We start from the raw sequence: 19,600 nt of genomic DNA, 5'->3' as shown, positions 1-19,600 counted from the left end.
CGGCGCCCATATGGGAAGCTGACATCAGCTTTTACTAGCTTTGTCACAATGCTGGCCCCTCCCCCTATCATTTGTTTCCATGTAGACATTTTTCCTTTTATTGTTTTATCTAAGCACATGGTTCTACTAGAGGTCCCATTCTTATGTCACAAATGAACTTTCTCTCCAGAAGTGGTTATAGTGCCCAGTCTCACCCAATAAGACTCTATCTACAGAGTTCTTTAAAAACTGCAAGGGAGGCCAGTGCCGCGGCTCAATAGGCTGATCCTCTGCCTGCGGCGCCAGCACACCGGGTTCTAGTCCCGTTCAGGGCACCGGATTCTGTCCTGGTCGCTCCTCTTCCAGTCCAGCTCTCTGCTGTGGCCCGAGAGTACAGTGGAGGATGGCCCAAGTGCTTGGGCCCTGCACCCAATGGGAGACCAGGATAAGCACCTGGCTCCTACCTTCGGATCAGTGCGGTGCGCCAGCTGCAGCGCACTGGCCCCGGCGGCCATTCGAGGGTGAACCAACGGCAAAGGAAGACCTTTCTCTCTGTCTCTCTCTCTCACTGTCCACTCTGCCTGTTAAAAAAAAAAAAGAAAGAAAGAAAGAAAGAAAGAAAAAACTGCAAGGGAGGGAAGAGAGACAGTTGTCTGGTAGCAAGTTGGTAGGTGTGAGCACACAGTTTGTCCAAGGTCATGGTTCTAAGCCGGCAGAACATGACTTTGAGAGGTTCTGAAAAGTGACCCTGTCTGAAAGAGGCAGGATTGAGAGCCTGAGCTGGAATTTGAAGCATTCCAGTTTCTGGTTCCATTTATTCCTAAGGCAATCACAGACTTACCCTTTCATAACTTGGGTTACACAATAACTTTCTCTTTTTGCTTGAGTTATGTTAGTTTTTGGCACTCCAAAATATCCTGAACACAATCAAGTAAAAAATAATGAGCATAATAATCAAATGAAACATTTTTAAAACACATATATGCATCTGTTAATGATGCACGGATTACTTTTATTGACCAGTGTGCTTTTTTTTAAAAAAAAGATTTATTTATTTATTTGAGAGGCAGAGGGGGAGAGAGAGAGAGAGAGAGAGAGAGAGAGAGAGAGAGAGAGAGAGGTCTTCCATCTGCTAGTTCACTCCCCAGATGGCTGCAATGGCCAGAGCTGCGCCAATCCAAAGCCCAGAGCCAAGAGCTTCCTCCGGGTCTCCCATGCGGGTGCAGGGCCCCAGGACTTGGGTGATCCTCCACTGCCCTCCCAGGCCACAGCAGAGAGCCGGATCGGAAGTGGAGCAGCTGAGACTGAAACTGGCACCCACATGGGATGCTGACCCTGAAGAAGGCAGCTCCACCCGCTAGGCCACAGCGCCTGCCCTGACCAGGGTGCTTTTTAACTGCCTTTTGTATATGAAACATTTTCCTAGTGACATGAGTAGGACAAGGTTCTACTTCCAGGCACTTAACAGATTTTTTTTCAGTCTACAAAATCTGTCTGCGTTTACTAATATACCTTTATGTAATAAGTCATTCCTGCAATTCCCTAGACTTATTTGACAAAATGAATTCAAGAAAGTCTGCTTTGTAAAATACACACATGGAAGAATTAGAAATGTTAATGGGAAGAATTTCAGAATATTCAGCTTTCTAAGGGCAAGTATCGGACTCTCCCATAAATTGCACCTGTCACAATCAAAATACTTGCTGAAAAAGACTATTAGTGTGGCCTCATGGTGATTCTTTTATTCTTAAAAAGATCAAATGTTTCTTAATTTCATCGTAACCAGAGTAAAAACAAGAGGAAATTAGTTTGGAGTGAATTTCAGGCTCACAGCCCAATCCCTTTTGGATTCACACAGGTGTGTGTTTATTTTAATAGCTGATCTGAAAGCATGTGAGATGCCACAGCTGACCAGATTCTAAACAAAAAAGCGTAGAACTTAAAACTAAGCATGCATGCAGCATGGAATAATAATTAGGTTAGGCTCCTCAAAATGCTACAATGCCAAAAAAAAAAAAAAAAAAAAAACCCTCCAACCATTAGGTCACAGTCTATACAACAGCACGGGCATTATATTCTCAGTCTAAGAGAGGGTTTTGGAATTACAAGGTTCAAATTCTGTCAGCCACCAAAAAATCAGGGTCAAAGATGGGTCTTATTTCACAATCTGTATTCTTCTCAAGATAAGCGATCAGGCTTGTTCAATATTCTTTTAAGAAAGCGCAGATTGTTGTCACCAAAAGCTGTTCAGAAATAGTGGCAAGAGACTTTGTCCTAGTGGAAAGGGCAATTCCCTGCGCTGTAATGTAATGCAATGTTTGGATAGTCACCGACCAACCACGATAGGGGCTTGCACACAGAACGAGGAATGTTAACTAGGATGCCCTGCATAGGCGGTTTCTTTATGAGAAATCTCCATGGCCCTCACTTCCCGAGGGCCGAGGACTGCGCGTGATCAGGAAAAATGACGAAGGAACAGAATAACATGTGGTGAGACAGGCATGCAAAAGGGGGAAAGGCTGTCAGGGATCTGGGGTTGCTCAAGGCAGAGACGTGGCAGCCCCGAGGGCTGGCTGCTAGGCTCCGCGCCAACCCAGGCTTCCTCGAGGGTGAGTGTGGGGGTGCACGGAGGGACCGTGACGACTTTTCCGTCGGTGTTATAAACAGATCCCAAGAGGGAAGAGCTCTAGTAGGATGTCCTGCGAGCTTGGTCTTCTTGGCGGACGCTCCGCCCTTCGTTTCCCACCCACTCATAGCCCCTCCCCTTCTCTCCAAGCCCCGCCCCGGCCTGGCCCTCGCCGCTTCCCACCGCCCTTTCCGTAGGCTCCTGGCTCCTGGCTCCTCTTAGGCTCGGCAGTATTGGAAGCGCGCAGGCGCGGCTTGGGGCTCCCAGAACGCGGAGTAGCGGAGCGGGACGCGCGGTAAGTGTGGCGCTCGTGCATGGATCCCAGCTGAGGAACGTGGTCCAGACCGCGTGTCCCAGGAGGGACCAGGGCATATGGGAGTGACTTTAATCTGGTGAGGAGAACCTGGTCAGAGGTGCGGCAGCGCCGGTGGCGGCGCTGCCTGAGGTTGTCCGGCCCAGCCCGCCCGCGTGGGGTACGGAGTGCGTGGTGGCAGGAGTGGGTGAGGGTGTGTATGAGTAGTAATATTGAAGGAAGGGGGTCCAGAGTCTGGAAGTCCGTACTCTGGCTTGTCAGGTTCAGCAGGCTCGCCAAGGGCGCTGGAGGGTGTCCCAACTTCGGTTCCCCCGCTTGCTTGGTGCCCCTGAGCGGCTTCCCGTGTTCATCCCTTCCCCCCCGCGCTGCCTTCCCTGGGTGCGGAGTTGCCAAGAACGTTCCCCGTTGCGGGGGCGAGGACTTGGGGGAGGTGGGCTCTTGCCTCGGCTAGTTCCAAGGAGGGCGTGGCATTCGTGTGACTTTCCTTTACCCCGCCCCCGGTAATGTGTCCCTCTTCTGGTCCATTGTGCTCCTGGGCATTTTAACAAAGGCTATGACTGTTTTGTAGGCAGTGGCGGGTGACATCGGGGGCGGGTAGAGGGAGGGTGCTTGCGAGGTCGTGGTGCGGCCCTGGGGGAAGGGGGAGCTAGGGGGCCCGGCGTGGGGAGTGGAAGGAAGGGAACAGCCTTCCTGCTTCAGCCTTTTCCTCCTTCCTGGTCCGCTGATTTTGATAAGTGGTAGGAATAGCCCTAAGGAGGATATGACTGGAAATTAGTGTGTATTCAGACTCTGGCTGCAACCATCGATTTGGTAATTGTGCTCTTTGTGTATTTGCTACAAGTCCCTTCAGGACAAAAGCGAAACTAATGGAATTCGAGAGGAAATGATTGAATGAAAGGGTGAAGAGGAGCAGTGAAAGACTTAGAGCTAAATTACTTTCCTTTGGTAGTCATAGTGTAAAACCAGACTTTTGAAGGATGTGAAGGTGCACTAGAGAGGGTAAGTGAAATGTTGGTTAGGATACTGTTAATTGTTTCAATCAAGAGTGGAGTATTAGGGGTGTGTGTGTACTATCAAGTTCTGGGGCAGACTCGATTTAGAATCTTTGAAAATGGTATTAGTGAATACAAAACATAGGGCAAATATTGTAATATTGGGTAAGGTCCCATAACTTTCATTTTCAAACTTAGTATTTTTTTTTTATGAAAGATAGTATATGTGTTCCCAAGCATAGATGTTGATATTTTTACTTGTTTAACTTGATACCACAAAACAAACTGAACTTCCTCCTCCTCCTTTCCCTTGATTGTGAACCCTGTTTTATAAACATTTACTTTCAGATCTGAACTGATTCAAGACACAATTCCTCCCCTCTCAGGGCATGAAGTGAGCAAGATTTCTTCTTGTTCATTTGTAATTTTCTCTTTTACATTTTCATGTTATTTGAAGGATTATGCTGCTAGCATTACCAAACGTGGGACAAGGTATATTAGGGATGCCTTTTGATTTTTTCCACTGCTGGGTGAACTCCTATTCATCCTTACAGACTCAGCCCAATTTATTTCTTGGAAAAATTTGCCACCTCCCTCAGAATAAATTAATTGTCCCCTTTTCTGTTAAATTGTTATCACTGGATTTGTCTCTTGCTACTAAAACCTCAGTCCTCTGTGATACCCTGTACACAGGACTGCCTGAGATGTGGTAAATGACTGATAAACTAACTTATAATTCAATGTTAATGTTGTAGAAACATTCTTTTTACATAAAGTTCATGGACTAACAACTTCAGAGTGTTGAAATTATATTTAATAATTGAGCAGAATTATTTGGAATATAAGTAAAGGATGAGTATAGAAATATATTCCCATGTATTAGACATAATTTGTCCTTCTAAAAGAAGTGCAAAAACTCAGCAGATAAAGAGGACATAGTGATCGGGAAAAGGCCAATTTCCTAAAAAGGCTAACATTTGAGAAGAAACCAGTAAAAAATCAACGTGTAACAGAAAATTAATCATTTGTAGAAGGATGCAAAGAGAGCATTGCTGGCATTTAGGAAGTTTTACAAATGAATCAAAATTGCCAGATGGTATCCTTTAAAGGCTAATATAACTAAAGAAAGCTCCAACCTAATAAGTGGTATTATGCACTTCCTAAATCTTTAGGTGGTTTGAGCTTTTAGCTAATGGATGTCTTCACATTATAGTGTTCCCTGATAGGCTTAATATAATCATTTCTGCCAACTTGTCTTTAACATTTCTTTTAACTCCACCAGCCTTCCAGTCACTGCCCCTCTCCCCCATCCTTAATGATATATCCATTCAATCTCATTATCCCTACTCCCAGTCTTCATCACTTGAATGGATTTACCAGTTGGAGAGAAAATCATAGGCAATTATCGCTCACTATGTAAGAGGATGGAATTGATCCTTTAGTTTAAAAATGAGCCAAATTTGGCTACTTGTCTAGTCCAGGTTTCTGTGCCTGCAAAGAAGAGAACCTATCCTAGCCTCTAGTAACCTCTTTTTCTTCCCTGCCTTTATTTCCTCCATATCCACCCGTAAAAGCACCTTTTGCTCATGTCATTTAAAAAATAATATTAACTGTGTTCCCCTCAAAACACTTCAAGTTGGTGCTTAAATTTTATGTGTAAAATTGGAATTCCAGAGGATGAGTGGAATCTGTGATACTTTTTCTGAGATCTATCGACCCATTTAATGAAAAAATACTCTAAACCAAACCACTGTGAGTATACCTTCCTTCTTAAAACTCCTCATCTAGATTTCCCCCTTGTATTTTTCCCTCTGATTCTTTGACCAGTCAACCTCAGTCAGCTCCATTGAGTCCTCATGTTAGAATTCTGTTCAAATTTTTTTCTAACTATATGCAGAATACACTAATATGATGATCAAGGGAATGGAAATAGGAGGCAAGACAAGATGCTAAACTTTTCTCTCTGAGCATCAGTTTTCTCATCTGGAGAAATGATAACATTAATACTTTTATGTAACTTAAGTGAAATCAAGTATTTTAACACGTTATCACAATGTCAAGTGCATACAAATGTGTTTGTATTTGTTTCTGGTGATACAATTTCATTAGCGATTGACTTTGGAATGTGGATACATTGATATCTTCCATCCTGATCCAGCTCTGGTTCTGGATTTGTAGATTCCCCTCAAGTATCTCAAACAGGTTGTTTAGCATAATGGTTCTCCATCTTCAGTATGCACAATAATCACAGGATTGGACAGATTTCTGGGTTCCATCCCTAGAATTTCTGATGTGAAGGACAGGGTTTGAAAATTTCCATTTAGCAAGGTTCCAAATGATGGTGCTACTTCTGTGAAAACACTGAGTGGCACTTATCTTGATAGCATTCAGACAAATTGGCATGGAGAAAAGGAAAGAAACCAAAAGACCAAAAATTTATACAAGAGCAGAGTGCACTTACAGCTATTTGCTATGATTTGAATATTTGTCCTCTTGAACTCAAGCAGGAGTTTAGACCTTAACTCTTAAGTTAATGGCACTAAGAGTGGAAACAGTCTGACTGCAGTGTTTAGAGATGGGGCCTTTGCAACTAATTAGAATGGTTTAGGTTGTTAGGGTGTCTCTTTATAAAGAGTTAGAGAGATCACATAGACATAGATGTAGACATACATAGACGCATGCTCTCCTACTATGATTGATGCAGTTCAGGGAAGTCCTCATAAGAGCCTGCCCTATACTGTTTGGTGAATGTACGTGCAGAACCTTGAGCCATAAGACAGGTTTTCTTTTTTAAAGATATTTATTTATTTATTTGAAAAGCAGAGTTATAGAGGCAGAGGCAGAGAGAGAGATCGATCTTTCTTCCATTGGTTCACTCTCCAGATGGCCATAATGGCTGGAGCTGGACCGATCCTGAGCTAGGAGCCAGGAGCTTCTTCCAGGTCTCCCACTTGGGTGCAGGGGCCCAAGGACTTGGGCTATCTTCCACTGCTTTGCCAGGCCATAGCAGAGAGCTTGATCAGAAGCGGGGCAGCCGGGTTTGGAACTGGTGCCTATAAGGGGTGCTGACACTGCAGGTGGCAGCTTTATTCTCTGCGACACAGCACTGGCCCCAAACCTGTTTTCTTTATAAAGTGGCCTGCCTTAGGTATTTTGTTATAGTAATGAAAAGCTGACCAATATACTGTTATTGTCAGAGAGTAGAGAGCATAATGCTAAGATTCTTGGATTTGATGACCTGGAGGTTTCCTCTTTTTTTTGGTGCAGAGGGTTGATTTCTCAGTTGGTGGGATATTAACATTATTATAACCAGAAAAACATCACAGGTATTTGAAGTAGTGATTCATAATCTGATGTGTACATCGGACTGTCCTGTGGAGTTGTTTCAACCACCATATATTTAGTGTCCCTACTCCCAGCCTAAGTCCATCAAATCTAAATTTCAGGTTGTGGAACCTGGTAATGAAATAATTTCAGGAGATTTTTATTTGCATCCTGGTTAAAAAAACACTTGAGTGGTGATGGTCAGGATGTGGAGGCCGTAAAATTGAAACTACTTTTGTTGGCAAATTGTTGGTGAAAGAGAAGGAAAGAAAGAGACTGGAATTTGAAGATTTTAATGGATCATAAAGAAATGTGAAAACCCTGTCAGAGCAAGAGAGTGATTGAAGGAGGATATAATTGATGATCTAGAATACTGAAACAAGAGAATCACAGAGAATGGAATTAGTGGCACCAGGAGAGGAGAAAAGAATGAATGGAAAAAAATTAAAAGTAGAGGTAGAAGTAGAAGCTGAAGGAACTATCTTTAAAGGAGGTTTGCACAGTACTGTTCTTCAGTGGAACTTAGTCAGTATGCTCTAATTAGAACTGATTTTTTTTCAAGTTTAATGATGCTAGCAAGTTAGTAATTTCGGCTATTCCATCTACCTCTAATGGTTATACAATTGTGTTTTTCCATAACCTTTTTCATTTAGAAGATTTTTTGAAAGTCTAAGTATACTGTGTTGTAATGCTATTGCCTCAGTGCTTGCCATACTACTGCCATGTCATAAGTTTTTATATGGTTTTCATTCAGTCATTTAACAAATTTGTGTTCCTACCAATTACCACACATTATTCTGAAGATAAAAAGTGAATAAGAAAAGTTATATTTTACTGAAAATTTATGTACCACAAGAAGCTCACAGCTTGAGTGAGACATATGATAAAATAACTAAGATATGTGTGTGTATGTGTGAACAAAATACATACATTTACATATATATTAAGTCATGTAGTATTGCATTCATTGGAGAAATACAAAACAGGAAAGACAAATAGTGTAGCACCTTAAGCTATTCACCTGTAGGTGAATGGGGTGTGTTGGAGATTGATCAGGGCAGACTTTGCTGTCAGTAAAGACACATGAGAGAACCATTTGTTTGGAGGAAGACATAAAGAATAACAAGTTCAAAGATCTTGAAGTGGGGCCTTTTTGAAACTGTTTTATTAGGGATAGCCAAAGGATCCTTGTGGCTAGAGTAGCAGGAGTGGGAAGTGATAAATAATAAGGCACAGGGTCAGTTAGACAAGGAGTGTGAGAAGGTAGTAAGATCATGTAGAACTATTCAGATTATGGGTGCACTCTATAGAGTGAGAAGGAAAACTGTTAGTCTTCAAAAAGAGGCAAGGTCCAATCTCATTTCTGCCTTACAAGGATTTATTTTGGTACTGTGTGGAGAATAGCTTGCCAGGAGGCAAGAACAGAAGAGAAACCCATTAGAAGAGACGGTATGGTGGCTTGGACTAAGGTAGTATAAGGCTGGAGGTGATGATAAGTGATCAGATTTCCTGATGATTTGGAAGTGGAATGTAACAGAAGATGAGAGTCTTGCATGATGCCAAGGATTTTCAAATGAGCAACAGCATGGATGGGGTACCACTGAATAATAACTGGAATATGTCAAATACTGAAGCAGCCTTGCATATTGGACATAAATCTCACTTAGACATATGATGCAATTCTTTTCATATATTGTTGGATTCAATTGCTAATATTTTGTTGAGTATTTTAAAATATATGTTCATGAGAAGTATTAGTCTTTAGTTGTTCTTTTCTAGTGATGTCTTTGTTTGGTTTTGGTTTTTGGGTAATGCTGGTCTTATAGCCTGAGTTAGGAATATTCCCTTGGCTTCTATATTTAGTAGAGATTGTAGGGAATTTGTATAATTTCTTCCTTAAATGTTTGGTATAATTCATCAGGGGTCCCATATGGTATTGGTGCTTTGTGTTTTTGAAAGTTATTATCATTTCAATTTCTTTCATAAGTATAGTTCTATTCAGATTATCTATGAAAGTATTTCAAAAGCTTGTGGAAAATGGAATTAAATATAAGTTTATTTTGGTGAAAATATTTCTGAAATTATGTATGGGGGGGTCTTCAAAAATTCATTGAATATGTGTCTCATCAAGAAAATATACATGGAATCCAAAATATTGTTGCATCAAAATAAACTTATCCTTTAACTCCATCTTCCCATGAACTTTTTTTAAAAGTTATTTATCCATTTGAAAGCTAGAGTTATAGAGAGAGGGAGAGACAAAGAGAGATCTTCCATCTGCTGGCTCACTCCCCAAATGGCTGCAATGACTGGGATTGGATCAGGCCGAAGCCAAGAGCCAGGAGTTTCACCTGGGTCTCCTGTATAGGTGGCAGAGGTCCAAGCACTTGGGCAATCTTCCACTGCTTTCCCAGGTGCATTAGCAGGTAGCTGGATTGGAAGCAGAGCAGCCAGACTGGAACTGGAGCTCATATGGGATACCAGCCTCACCGGCAGCAGCTTAACCTGCTGGGCCACAACACGGGCCCCTCCGATGAAATTTTTCAGTGAAATATCCTTGTATCTCTTCTTGTGGATTTTGAGAGATTGTACCGCTCACTTGACCATTAGTCCATTTGTTCTAGGTTATCAAATTTGCACACATAAAATTGTTTTAATACTGGTGTGTTACCTTTAATATCTGATGATAATAATTTTTGTCTTCCTTCTTTAAATTAACCAGGATAGTGGCTTATACAATTTATTGATTTTAAAAATATTAATTAATTAATTTTGAAGGCAGAGAAATAGAGAGAGTGAGAGACACAGAGAAAGATCTGCTGATTCATTCCCCAAATGCCTGCAATGGCTCAAGCTAGGCCAGCCCAAAGAAAGGAGCCAAATCTGGGTCTCCTACATGGGTGGCAGTAGCCCAAGCAGTTGGGCTATAATCTACTGCCTTTCCAGTCACATTAGCTGCCAGCTGGATCAGAAGTGGAGCATCCAGTACTTGAACTAGCACTGCAAATATGGTATGCCAGCATTTCGAACAGCAGCTTAACCTGTTGCAACCACAACACTGCCCCTATTTATCTTTTAGAGAACCAGTTTTTAGTTTCATTGATTTTGTCTATTAATTTCCTATTTTCAATTTCACTGATTCCTGATATGATTTTCTTTTCTTCTACTTAGGATTGAATTTTCTCTTTTTCTAGTTTCCTCAAATAGAAACTTACTTATTTGAAAGGCAGAGCTACAGGGCAGGGAGAGGGGGAGACATGCAGAGAGAGAGAGAGAGAGAGAGAGAGAGAGAGAGAGAGAGAGGTTTTCCATCCACTGGTTTACTCCCCAGATGGCCACAACTGCCAGGGCTTGGCCAGGTTGAAGCCAAGACCTTCATCTGGGTCTCCCACATAGGTGGCAGGTGCCCAAGTATTGGGCCATCTTATGCTGCTTTCCCAGGTGGAAGTCCATCTGGTTCTCCCCCGTGGGTAGTAGGGGCCCAAGGACTTGGGCCATTGTCTGCTTCTTTTCCCAGGTGCATTATCACAGAGCTTTATTGGAACCAGCACTCATATGGAATGCTAGTGTCGCAGGCAGTGCCTTAACCTGCTGTGCTACAATACTGGCCCCCAAGTCCACTTTTAAATAATACTGTACCTCTGTTATGGTTTGGATATTGTTTGAAAGTATCCCCAAGTGTTCATGAGCTGGAAGCTTGGTCTTTAAAACTTGATTTAGTAATTTCAGAGGTGGTGGAATCTTTAAGAGGTGGAGCTTAATGCAAGGTAATTAGGTCATTGTGGGCACTGCTCTGTGAATGGATTAATGCTGGACTCTAAGAGTTAGCTCTTGAATGAGTAGCCATTATTAAGAAGTGATCCGGACCCTCGATCTTTCTGACTTCTTGTCTTGCCATGAGATCTGTCCCTTTTACATGTGTTTCCAAAATGATGCTATCCACTCTGTTGTAACACAGCCAACGATGTCCTCACTAGATTCTAAATAGACAAGATCACCTGATCTTGGTCCTTAGGCCTCAAAAATATGAGATGAATCAGCCTCCCTTTTTTTTTTTTTAATAAAGTATCCAGCTTCAGATATTTTGTTGTAGCAACTGAAAACAGACTATTCCATTTTATGGGCAGTGCAAAACCTTGAAATTAAATATTCCTCATTTCTTCGTCCTATCCTGTGTATCACTGCTATTGTACATTTCATACACACACACATACACACACAACGTGCACACTTCAAAAGGTGTGTTGAAAAAAATTAGCATATATATACATATTAACATACATATATATATGTATGTATGTATATATATGGCCACACTGGAAACTCAAAGTCCCCTTTTGTTTCTCTTAAGATTTTTATCATAATTAATTCTAAATATTAATCTTGCCTGTTTTGAGCTTTATATAAATGGAACATGAATATATACCTTCTTGTTTTGCTCACTATTACTAAATTTGTGGTATATATCCATTAGTTGGATGCTTCTCAAACATTGGTGAGTATGTGACTCTCTTGGGAATCTTGTTAAAATGCAGATTCTGACTCAAGATATCTGAGGTGAAATCTGAGATTCTGCCTTTCTAGCAATCTCGCATGTGATGCTAATGTTACTGTCTCACAGATGATGCTTAAAGTAAGAATAAGCCCTTAGTTCATTCCATTTTTAAACTGCTTAATATGCCATGAATATCTTTAGTAATGTACTGTATAGATGTTCTCCTAGAGGAGGAAAGAATTGGGAAGCTGTTCTTTAGTTGTTTATCAAGTATTTTTTTCCAGAATTGGGAACTAAGAATAAATGAATTATTACCCATATTAAAATGGTCATCATCAGTAAGATATAAACAATTTAATAAAATATTAGGAATATAGCTCTTGAACATTTCACACATTGCCTCTTGAAACTGAGTCCCTATATCTAAGGCCTTTGATGTAAATTGTATCAGGCCCTAGTCTCCCATAGTGTTTAAGTCTCCCTCCCTTAGCTTAAAAGTTTCTTTGCAAGTCAACTTCTTACTAAATTAACTCACTAAATTGAGGAAGTGGTACAGCTGGACCCCCAGAGTCCCTGATCACAAGACTTATGAGGTCATGTATTTCCTGTAGATATAATCTTTTTTTTTTTTGGACAGGCAGAGTGGACAGTGAGAGAGAGAGAGACAGAGAGACAGAGAGAAAGGTCTTCCTTTTGCCGTTGGTTCACTTTCCAATGGCCGCAGTGGCCGGCGGATCCAAAGGCAGGAGCCAGGTGCTTATCCTGGTCTCCCATGGGGTGCAGGGTCCAAGTACTTGGGCCATCCTCCACTGCACTCCCGGGCCACAGCAGAGAGCTGGCCTGGAAGAGGGGCAACCGGGACAGAATCCGGCGCCCTGACTGGGACTAGAACCCAGTGTGCCGGCACCGCTAGGCGGAAGATTAGCCTGTTGAGCCACGGCGCTGGCTGTAGATATAATCTTGATGTTCAATCTTATCTCTAGGATTTTCTCAGGAACCCCAGGTACTGAGCAAGAAATAACTACCACTTGACAGAAGCCCACTTTGCCATAATCAGAATTTCCAAAAGAACGCAATACCCCGACCAATCAAAGGGCCACACGCAGTCTGGTCTGACCAGTGATGTACTTGCACACAAGTTGAACATGCACATCTTAACCCAATTTGAATCTGTAACAACCTCCATCTCCTTTGGTAGCTCAGAAATTAAGCAACAGCTGCCCCCAGCTCCTTGCTCTGTGCTTTGCAAATAATTATTGACTTTCTTCCACCATCCTGATGTTTGTGATTGGCTTGCTACACATTAGGTGAACAGAGCCAGGTTTTGGAGGTTCTATAACACCTTTTTAGTTGTAGACAAAGTTTTAGCAACTTTATTCTGTACTGGTTATTTTGAAATAAGGCAAAGTTAAAAAGGACAAATCAGTACACTCGTGCACAATTGTGTGCTTATATATATATGACTAACACACAAGATATAAATCTTTTTTTTTCCTGTTCAGGAATTTGAAGACAACCTCTTTGTATTATAATACCTTTTTTACAATGGCAAAGAGATTTGATTATCTCTAAAAGCTGGGACACCATAGAAATAATATTGTCATTGCAAATTGACTTTTAAAGCTTCATAAGGAAATGGCTTTATATATCTCATGTTTCAATCCAGCATTTATTGAATACCTTTGATGTATGAGGTATGTGTATTACCTTACCCTTTGTAAACTAGGAACATAAGTACTTTTAAGAATGAAGTAAGAATCAAGAATTCCATAGCACTAGAGTAATCAAAGCTCTTAAAAATGCCCAAGAGTGGGGCAGGCATTTGGTGCACTGGGTAAGTGAACACTTGGGATGCTTGCATTCTATATCAGAGTGTCTAATTGGCTCTGCCTCCAATTCCAATTTCCTGCTAATGTACACCCTGGGAGGTAGCAGATGATGGCTTAAGTACTTAGATCCCTGCCACCCATGTGGGAGACCCTATCAAGTTCTAGCTTCTTGCATCTGCCTGGTCCAGCCCCAGCTGTTGTGGACATTTGGGGAGTGAATCAGTAGGTGGAAGATCTCTCTCCATCTGTCCCTCTGTCTCTCTCCATTTCAAATAAAATGAAAATAAATACAATTTAAAAAAACAATTACACTGTGACAATCTTAAAATAAATCTGTATTTGCTTTCCTTTCTCCATTATTGTGTGGTAGTAATTAGTATGTTGTTTTCAAGCTCATTCAGGCACTGAAGATGCATTTTTTGATAGCACTCATTATCTACTTAAAAGGGTTGGCATTTAAATGGACCAGAATTTAATAACATTTTTAAATCCTAGGTACATTTTTCACTGCCTCAGAATTTAGAACCTAGATTTTCTTTACAAAAATGTGTGATATTTTAAATCCTTGACTTGAAGTAAGTTTCCTGCATTCCATTTCTTCCTTTGTTCAAAACTGTGTCTTAACTGTCTGTTATTTTCTACAGTCCTCCTTAATCAAATGCCTACTTTTTCAGTGACGAAGCCTTGTTATGCAAAACACTTAGGCTGTGAATGTCCTCCAATCTAACTCCAGTGTGCCAATTTTTGTGGTTTGGTTTCTGGTATTTTGCATTTCAATTTTATTAAAAATTCTATGTGAGCAAGTTGCCACACTAATCCATGCTGACATGTATGCTTTAGGGAGAATGCAGGAAAAGTCAGGAACATTAGTTTAGTTTTAAAATTTGCTGTCACTGCAAAAGAGATAGAAAGTTAATGAAATGTAGTCCAAGTTTCTTTTCCTGTGTTAGTATTACTTATGGCACCAGAATAATTGTTTTGGCAAGGATACATTTACTTTCCTATGTAATTTTATTCTGCTTCAGTATCTCACTCATTTTCCCCTGAATTTATCAAGAAAATATTATTAAAGAAGTTAAAAAAGTTTATTTCTTTTGGTTTATAAAGTCTGAAAATGCAAATATTTTTCTTGTATTCAATATGGAACTATATTGTATAGATAACTGTTTTTTGAATTTTAAACTTCCCTTAATTTAAAAATCAAATGCTAGATGTTAATATTTATTAGTACTTTATATATTTCATTCTCTAAACTACAAACATTAACCTAGTTTATACATTTCGCCTTAGCCAAGTTTTCAGTAGTCCATTTCTATTGCTGTTGTCTTAGTTTGTGGCTCACTACTTCTTTCCCAATACTGTTGTTTTTTTTTTTTTTAAGATTTATTTATTTTATTTGAAAGTCAGGGTTACACAGAGAGAGAAAGAGAGGCAGAGAGGGAGAGAGAGAGGTCTTCCATCCGATAGTTCACTCCCCAATTGGGAGCAATGGCTGGAGCTGCGCCGATCTGAAGCCAGAAGCCAGGAGCTTCTTCTGGGTCTCCCACGTGGGTGCAGGGGCCCAAGGACTTGGGCATTCTTCCACTGCTTTCCCAGGCCATAGCAGAGAACTGGATTGGAAGTGGAGCAGCCAAGACTCGAACCAGCACCCATATGGGATGCTAACACTGCAGGCAGTGGCTTTACCCGCTGTGCCACAGCACTGGCCCCAAACAACACTATTGTCTCATACTTTAAACCAGTTTCCTAAGTAGTTTTTTGCCTGTCCTTAACCCAAATCTGCCTATCCACAGATACTGACAGCCCCCAGCTTGCAGGTACCACCCTTCACAGTATTCCTAGAAATTCCAGTGCAACAGATGAAATTGATCGCTTTTCAAAGATTGTATGTGCCTAACCTTTCTGAGTTTTATATATATGAAACATTCTTTTTCTTAGGGTTCTTTATTTGCATTTCAGTTCTTAACCAGTCAGAGCATCTGTATTGTCTTTGTCTACTTATCTCTGCCTGGCTTCCATCACTAGGGATTAGGCTTCTAAATATCCCTAGAATTCTTACCATTGAAATGAATGGAACCTAATCTACTTTACCAGGCTCACGAGGAAAAGGATACCAGAGTCCTCAGTAGATTAGGAAGGGGTCTGGAGCGCATAGTGTGTAGAATGGGATTTTGTTCCTTTCCTTTGGGACCCAAACCCACTCCTAACAGCTTTGTCATCACAGTAGTATAGCAATCATTCATTATTCAGAAAATTGCTCAAGTTATTTTTTTCTTCTCATCACTTGAGCAGCTCTTGGCCATGTATATTAACGTCTTTAGTAATAACAGCAAGAATAATCTATGTTGTATCAGGTATTTTATTTTCAATATTGTTTTATTACCCTGTAGAATATATGACATTTATTTCCACTTTATAGAGAAGACACTGCAATTCAAAGGTATTTCCATATTCAAGATTAGGGCAGGCCTTTGGCATAGTGCTTGATGCTGCTTAGGGTACCTGCATCCCATTTTGGAGTATCTTTATTGTAGGGATTCAGTAGGGGTCCCCAGCTAGACTTATTCCCTGGTTGTTGTCTTAGTGTAAGAGATGAATTGAAAGCAGAGACATTGGTGAAGTGCAGGAATGAGAGCAGGACTTATATAAAGAGATTAAAGAGTACACACTGAGAAGTGAATGTAGGCAACCTCATGGGGAGAATTGCACCCCACCCAAGTTCAGTCCCCCCCTTTGTTGAATAGACTGTGGTGCATTAATTAAATATACAATTGGATAGAGTTCGGCTGGGATTCAGTGCATGTGGCAATCTCTGGGAAGATTACCATGCATCTCCACATGGAGCTCAGCATGTATGTGTCTTCTGCATGATGGAGGAGGCTTAGATGCATCATGGGGAAGTGGGTGGGCTGAGTTGTCCAGGAAGGGGCTGTAGCACAGAGACTGCTACAAGTCTCTCAGCTCCTTTTCACTCACTGCCTGCCTGCCTAGCCCCCATCAGTTTTAACCCTGGCTCTGCTTCTGATTCTAGCTTCCTGTGAATATGCATCCTGCGAGGCAGCAGGTGTTGGCTCAAGTACTTGGGTCCCTGCCACCCATGTAAAGCATCCAGATTGAGTTCAGTGCTCCTGACTTCAGCTTGGCCCAACCCTGGCTATTACAGGCATTTGAGAAGTCTCTCTCGCTTGCTCTTTCTGTGTGTGTGTGTGTGTCTGCCTTTCAAATTCACAATGAAATTAAATAATGGAATTTAGCTGTACTTTGGAAATTTATATTCATTAAATAAAAGTTTAATAAATGAAAAAAAGTAATAAAATTCAAGGTCATTGTGGTTGTATGTGGTGGAACTGGAATTTTCCAATCTAGGTTCCTCTGATACCAAAAGCTTGGAGGCATCAGGAGGCCTCATTTTATGAAAAATGCCTTTGGGCTGTAAAACTGTGTTTATAAAGATAAAATGTATATTGCACACTGACTATGAATGCATTTCAAGCATCTAGCATGTGTTTAGTGCTTAAAGGATGTTGAATGAATGAGAAGATATTATGTAAATTAGTTGCAAAGTAAACTCTCTGTGCTTAACACAGTGGTAGGCATATGGTAGGATGATCAAAACTACTTGCTGAATTGATGAAATATGTACTCAGATATTGTTGAATTAATGATCTTATCCACTGTACTATTTATTGAAACATATGTTGAAAATAAGTATTTTAATCATGGATCCAGTCTTCTAGTGAAGAAAAAGATCAAATTTAATGAATATTTTTTCCTTGGGATTTCTGAAAGTGTACTTGATATTGTATAATGGGCTCTATTTCCAAAAGAGGGCTGCCATTTTTACCTGCTTCATCTTATTTGACCTCTAATACGTGCAATCCCTAAAACTCCTTCCTTGACTTCTTCTCCTTCCCTGGATAATGTCATCAATTCCTGTGACGTAAGCTATGTTCTACACACTGAAAATTCTTACATCTATATCCAGTATTTCCTCGAAGCAGGGCCATATACATGACTGTCTAACCTACACTAAAATGTGTAAAACAAAACTGCCCTTTTCTACTGCCCCATCTAAATGTTGACTTTTTCTTCTTACTTTCCTATATTGTTAAATGAAAAGGAGGCTGTGCATTCTGGATGAAGACTTCTGTATTATGGATTAAGCAACCTAGGGGACTGGCATTGTGGTATAGCAAGGTAAGCCCCACTTGCAATGCTGGCATTCCATATTAGATTGCTAGTTCGAGTCTCAGCTGCTCTGCTTCTGATCCAGCTTCCTGCTAATGCACTTGAGAAAGAATCACATGATGGCATTGTACTTGGGACCCTGCCACCAACATGGAAGACCAAGATGAAGTTCCTGGCTCCTGATTCCTGGCTTTGGCCTGGCCCAGACCTAGTAATTGTGACCATTTGGGGAGTGAACTTGAACCAGCAGATGGAAGAGCTCCCTCTCTTCTGTTTCTCCCTCTCTGTCATTCTGCCCTTCAAATATATACATACACATATACATAAATCTCAAAGAAGAAGCAGCCTGGGTATAAGCATGAATGTGACCATGTGGGGTTCCCTTAGCCACTCTTTTGGAGGGGTAAGACCCCTAAATTAAAGATCTAGCAATAATCTTCATCACCCCCTCCAAAGAAGTTTCTGCCTTCCAGTGCTTTTCTGTGTCAGTTAACCTTCTCCTCTTCCTTGTTGGTACAAGCAGGGATGGTAATAGAGTGAGCCCTCTTTCTCATAACTTCCTTTTCCTGAACATAATATATGAGAGAATACACTCTGATTATCATTTATATAGGTATTATTCCAACATCTTTAAAATGCAATTCTTGAGGTTAAAATGATTTTATTTTTCACCTAACACTTAATTGATTGCAGTAATCAAATGACTTAGTAAATTACCTGGAGAGGTCATATATTGCATTGTAGATTTGACATATCCCACCATCTATCTGCAGCCCTTAGTTTACTGAAGACAGTTCTGTTCACTTGAATTTTCGCTCTAGTTTTACATCCACAGAACTCTTTGAAGCTTTATGTGGATTTTTCTCCCATTGTCCATTTCTTTTCTAGCCAATAGGCTGTGAGTTGTTTTGTGAACTCTTTTTCCTATTGCATACAGTTCTTATAGAGGACCTGCCCAGCCATACCATGCGGTTAACTCTTTTTTTTAATTAATTAATTATACTCTGGTTTCTCTTCAGACCGTATAAATCTTTCACCTTTAATTAATTAATTTATTTATTTGAAAGAGTTACAAAGAGGCAAAGGCAGAGAGAGAGTGGTCTTCCATCTGCTGGTTGACTCCCCAGATGGCCACAATAGCTGGAGCTGTGCTGACCTGAAGCCAGGAGCCAGGAGCCTCTTCCATGTCTGCAAGTGGGTACAGGGGCCCAAGGACTTGGGCCATCTTCTGTTTTCCCAAGCCATAGCAGAGAGCTGGATTGGAAGTGGAGCAGCTGGGACTCGAACCAGTGCCCGTATGGGATGATGGCACTGCAGGTGGCAGCTTTACCCACTATGCCACAGCGCCATTCCCTGCAGTTAACTCTTACTTTCTTTATGGACTTATCCATGATTTCTCTTCCATGTACCATAATTACTGAACTTAAACTGATAATGTCAGGTTTCTCCTGTTACATTGCTACTATGGTATGTGGCTTCATTTTTATTTTTCCCTTCATCACACCTTGGGTGGGACAGGTTTGTCTAAAACAGTATATAAATTGTCTCCAAAGAGCCTTAATGAAGGAATATGTTGTCTCTGTTCAATGATGGAAAAGAAATCTTAAGCATTTGCTTCCCTCATTTAATCATATAAAATATAACTTCATAAGTGGCATTGTATTCTTTTTATTCAAAAATGTTTAACATAGCTCCTTATGTAGTATTGATGGAAGCTATGAAATCTAAGAATGCTAAAAGTTAATGTACTTCTAGACTCTTTTCTGGCATAGGTAAATCTTAATTGTCTGTCTCTTCATATCTGTACTTAAAGAAATGTGATTCAAACTCATTTTGTTGGAAGTTCTCCAGTCA

The 19,600-nt window shown here is 40.8% G+C and overlaps 1 protein-coding gene across 3 annotated transcripts in view; it reads left to right on the top strand.

Moving 5' to 3' along the window:
• The first annotated feature begins 2,793 nt into the window (after positions 1 to 2,793).
• Positions 2,794 to 19,600, top strand: part of PRRG1 (proline rich and Gla domain 1) — a 113,157-nt gene continuing 96,350 nt past the window's right edge. Inside the window, exon 1 of one of the 3 annotated variants that reach the window (XM_062183470.1) lies at positions 2,794 to 2,900. The gene's annotated coding sequence lies outside the window, so the exon portion shown is untranslated. Of the gene's footprint in view, positions 2,901 to 2,977; positions 2,998 to 17,736; positions 17,756 to 19,600 lie in introns of those variants that run through there. The other 2 variants (XM_062183471.1, XM_062183472.1) reach the window with 2 other exon arrangements.

The sequence above is a fragment of the Lepus europaeus genome, chromosome X, assembly GCF_033115175.1.
Source record: "Lepus europaeus isolate LE1 chromosome X, mLepTim1.pri, whole genome shotgun sequence".
Taxonomy (NCBI): Eukaryota; Metazoa; Chordata; class Mammalia; order Lagomorpha; family Leporidae; genus Lepus; species Lepus europaeus.
Note: the sequence above shows the minus strand (reverse complement) of the source record. Positions and strands in the feature narration are given on the sequence as shown.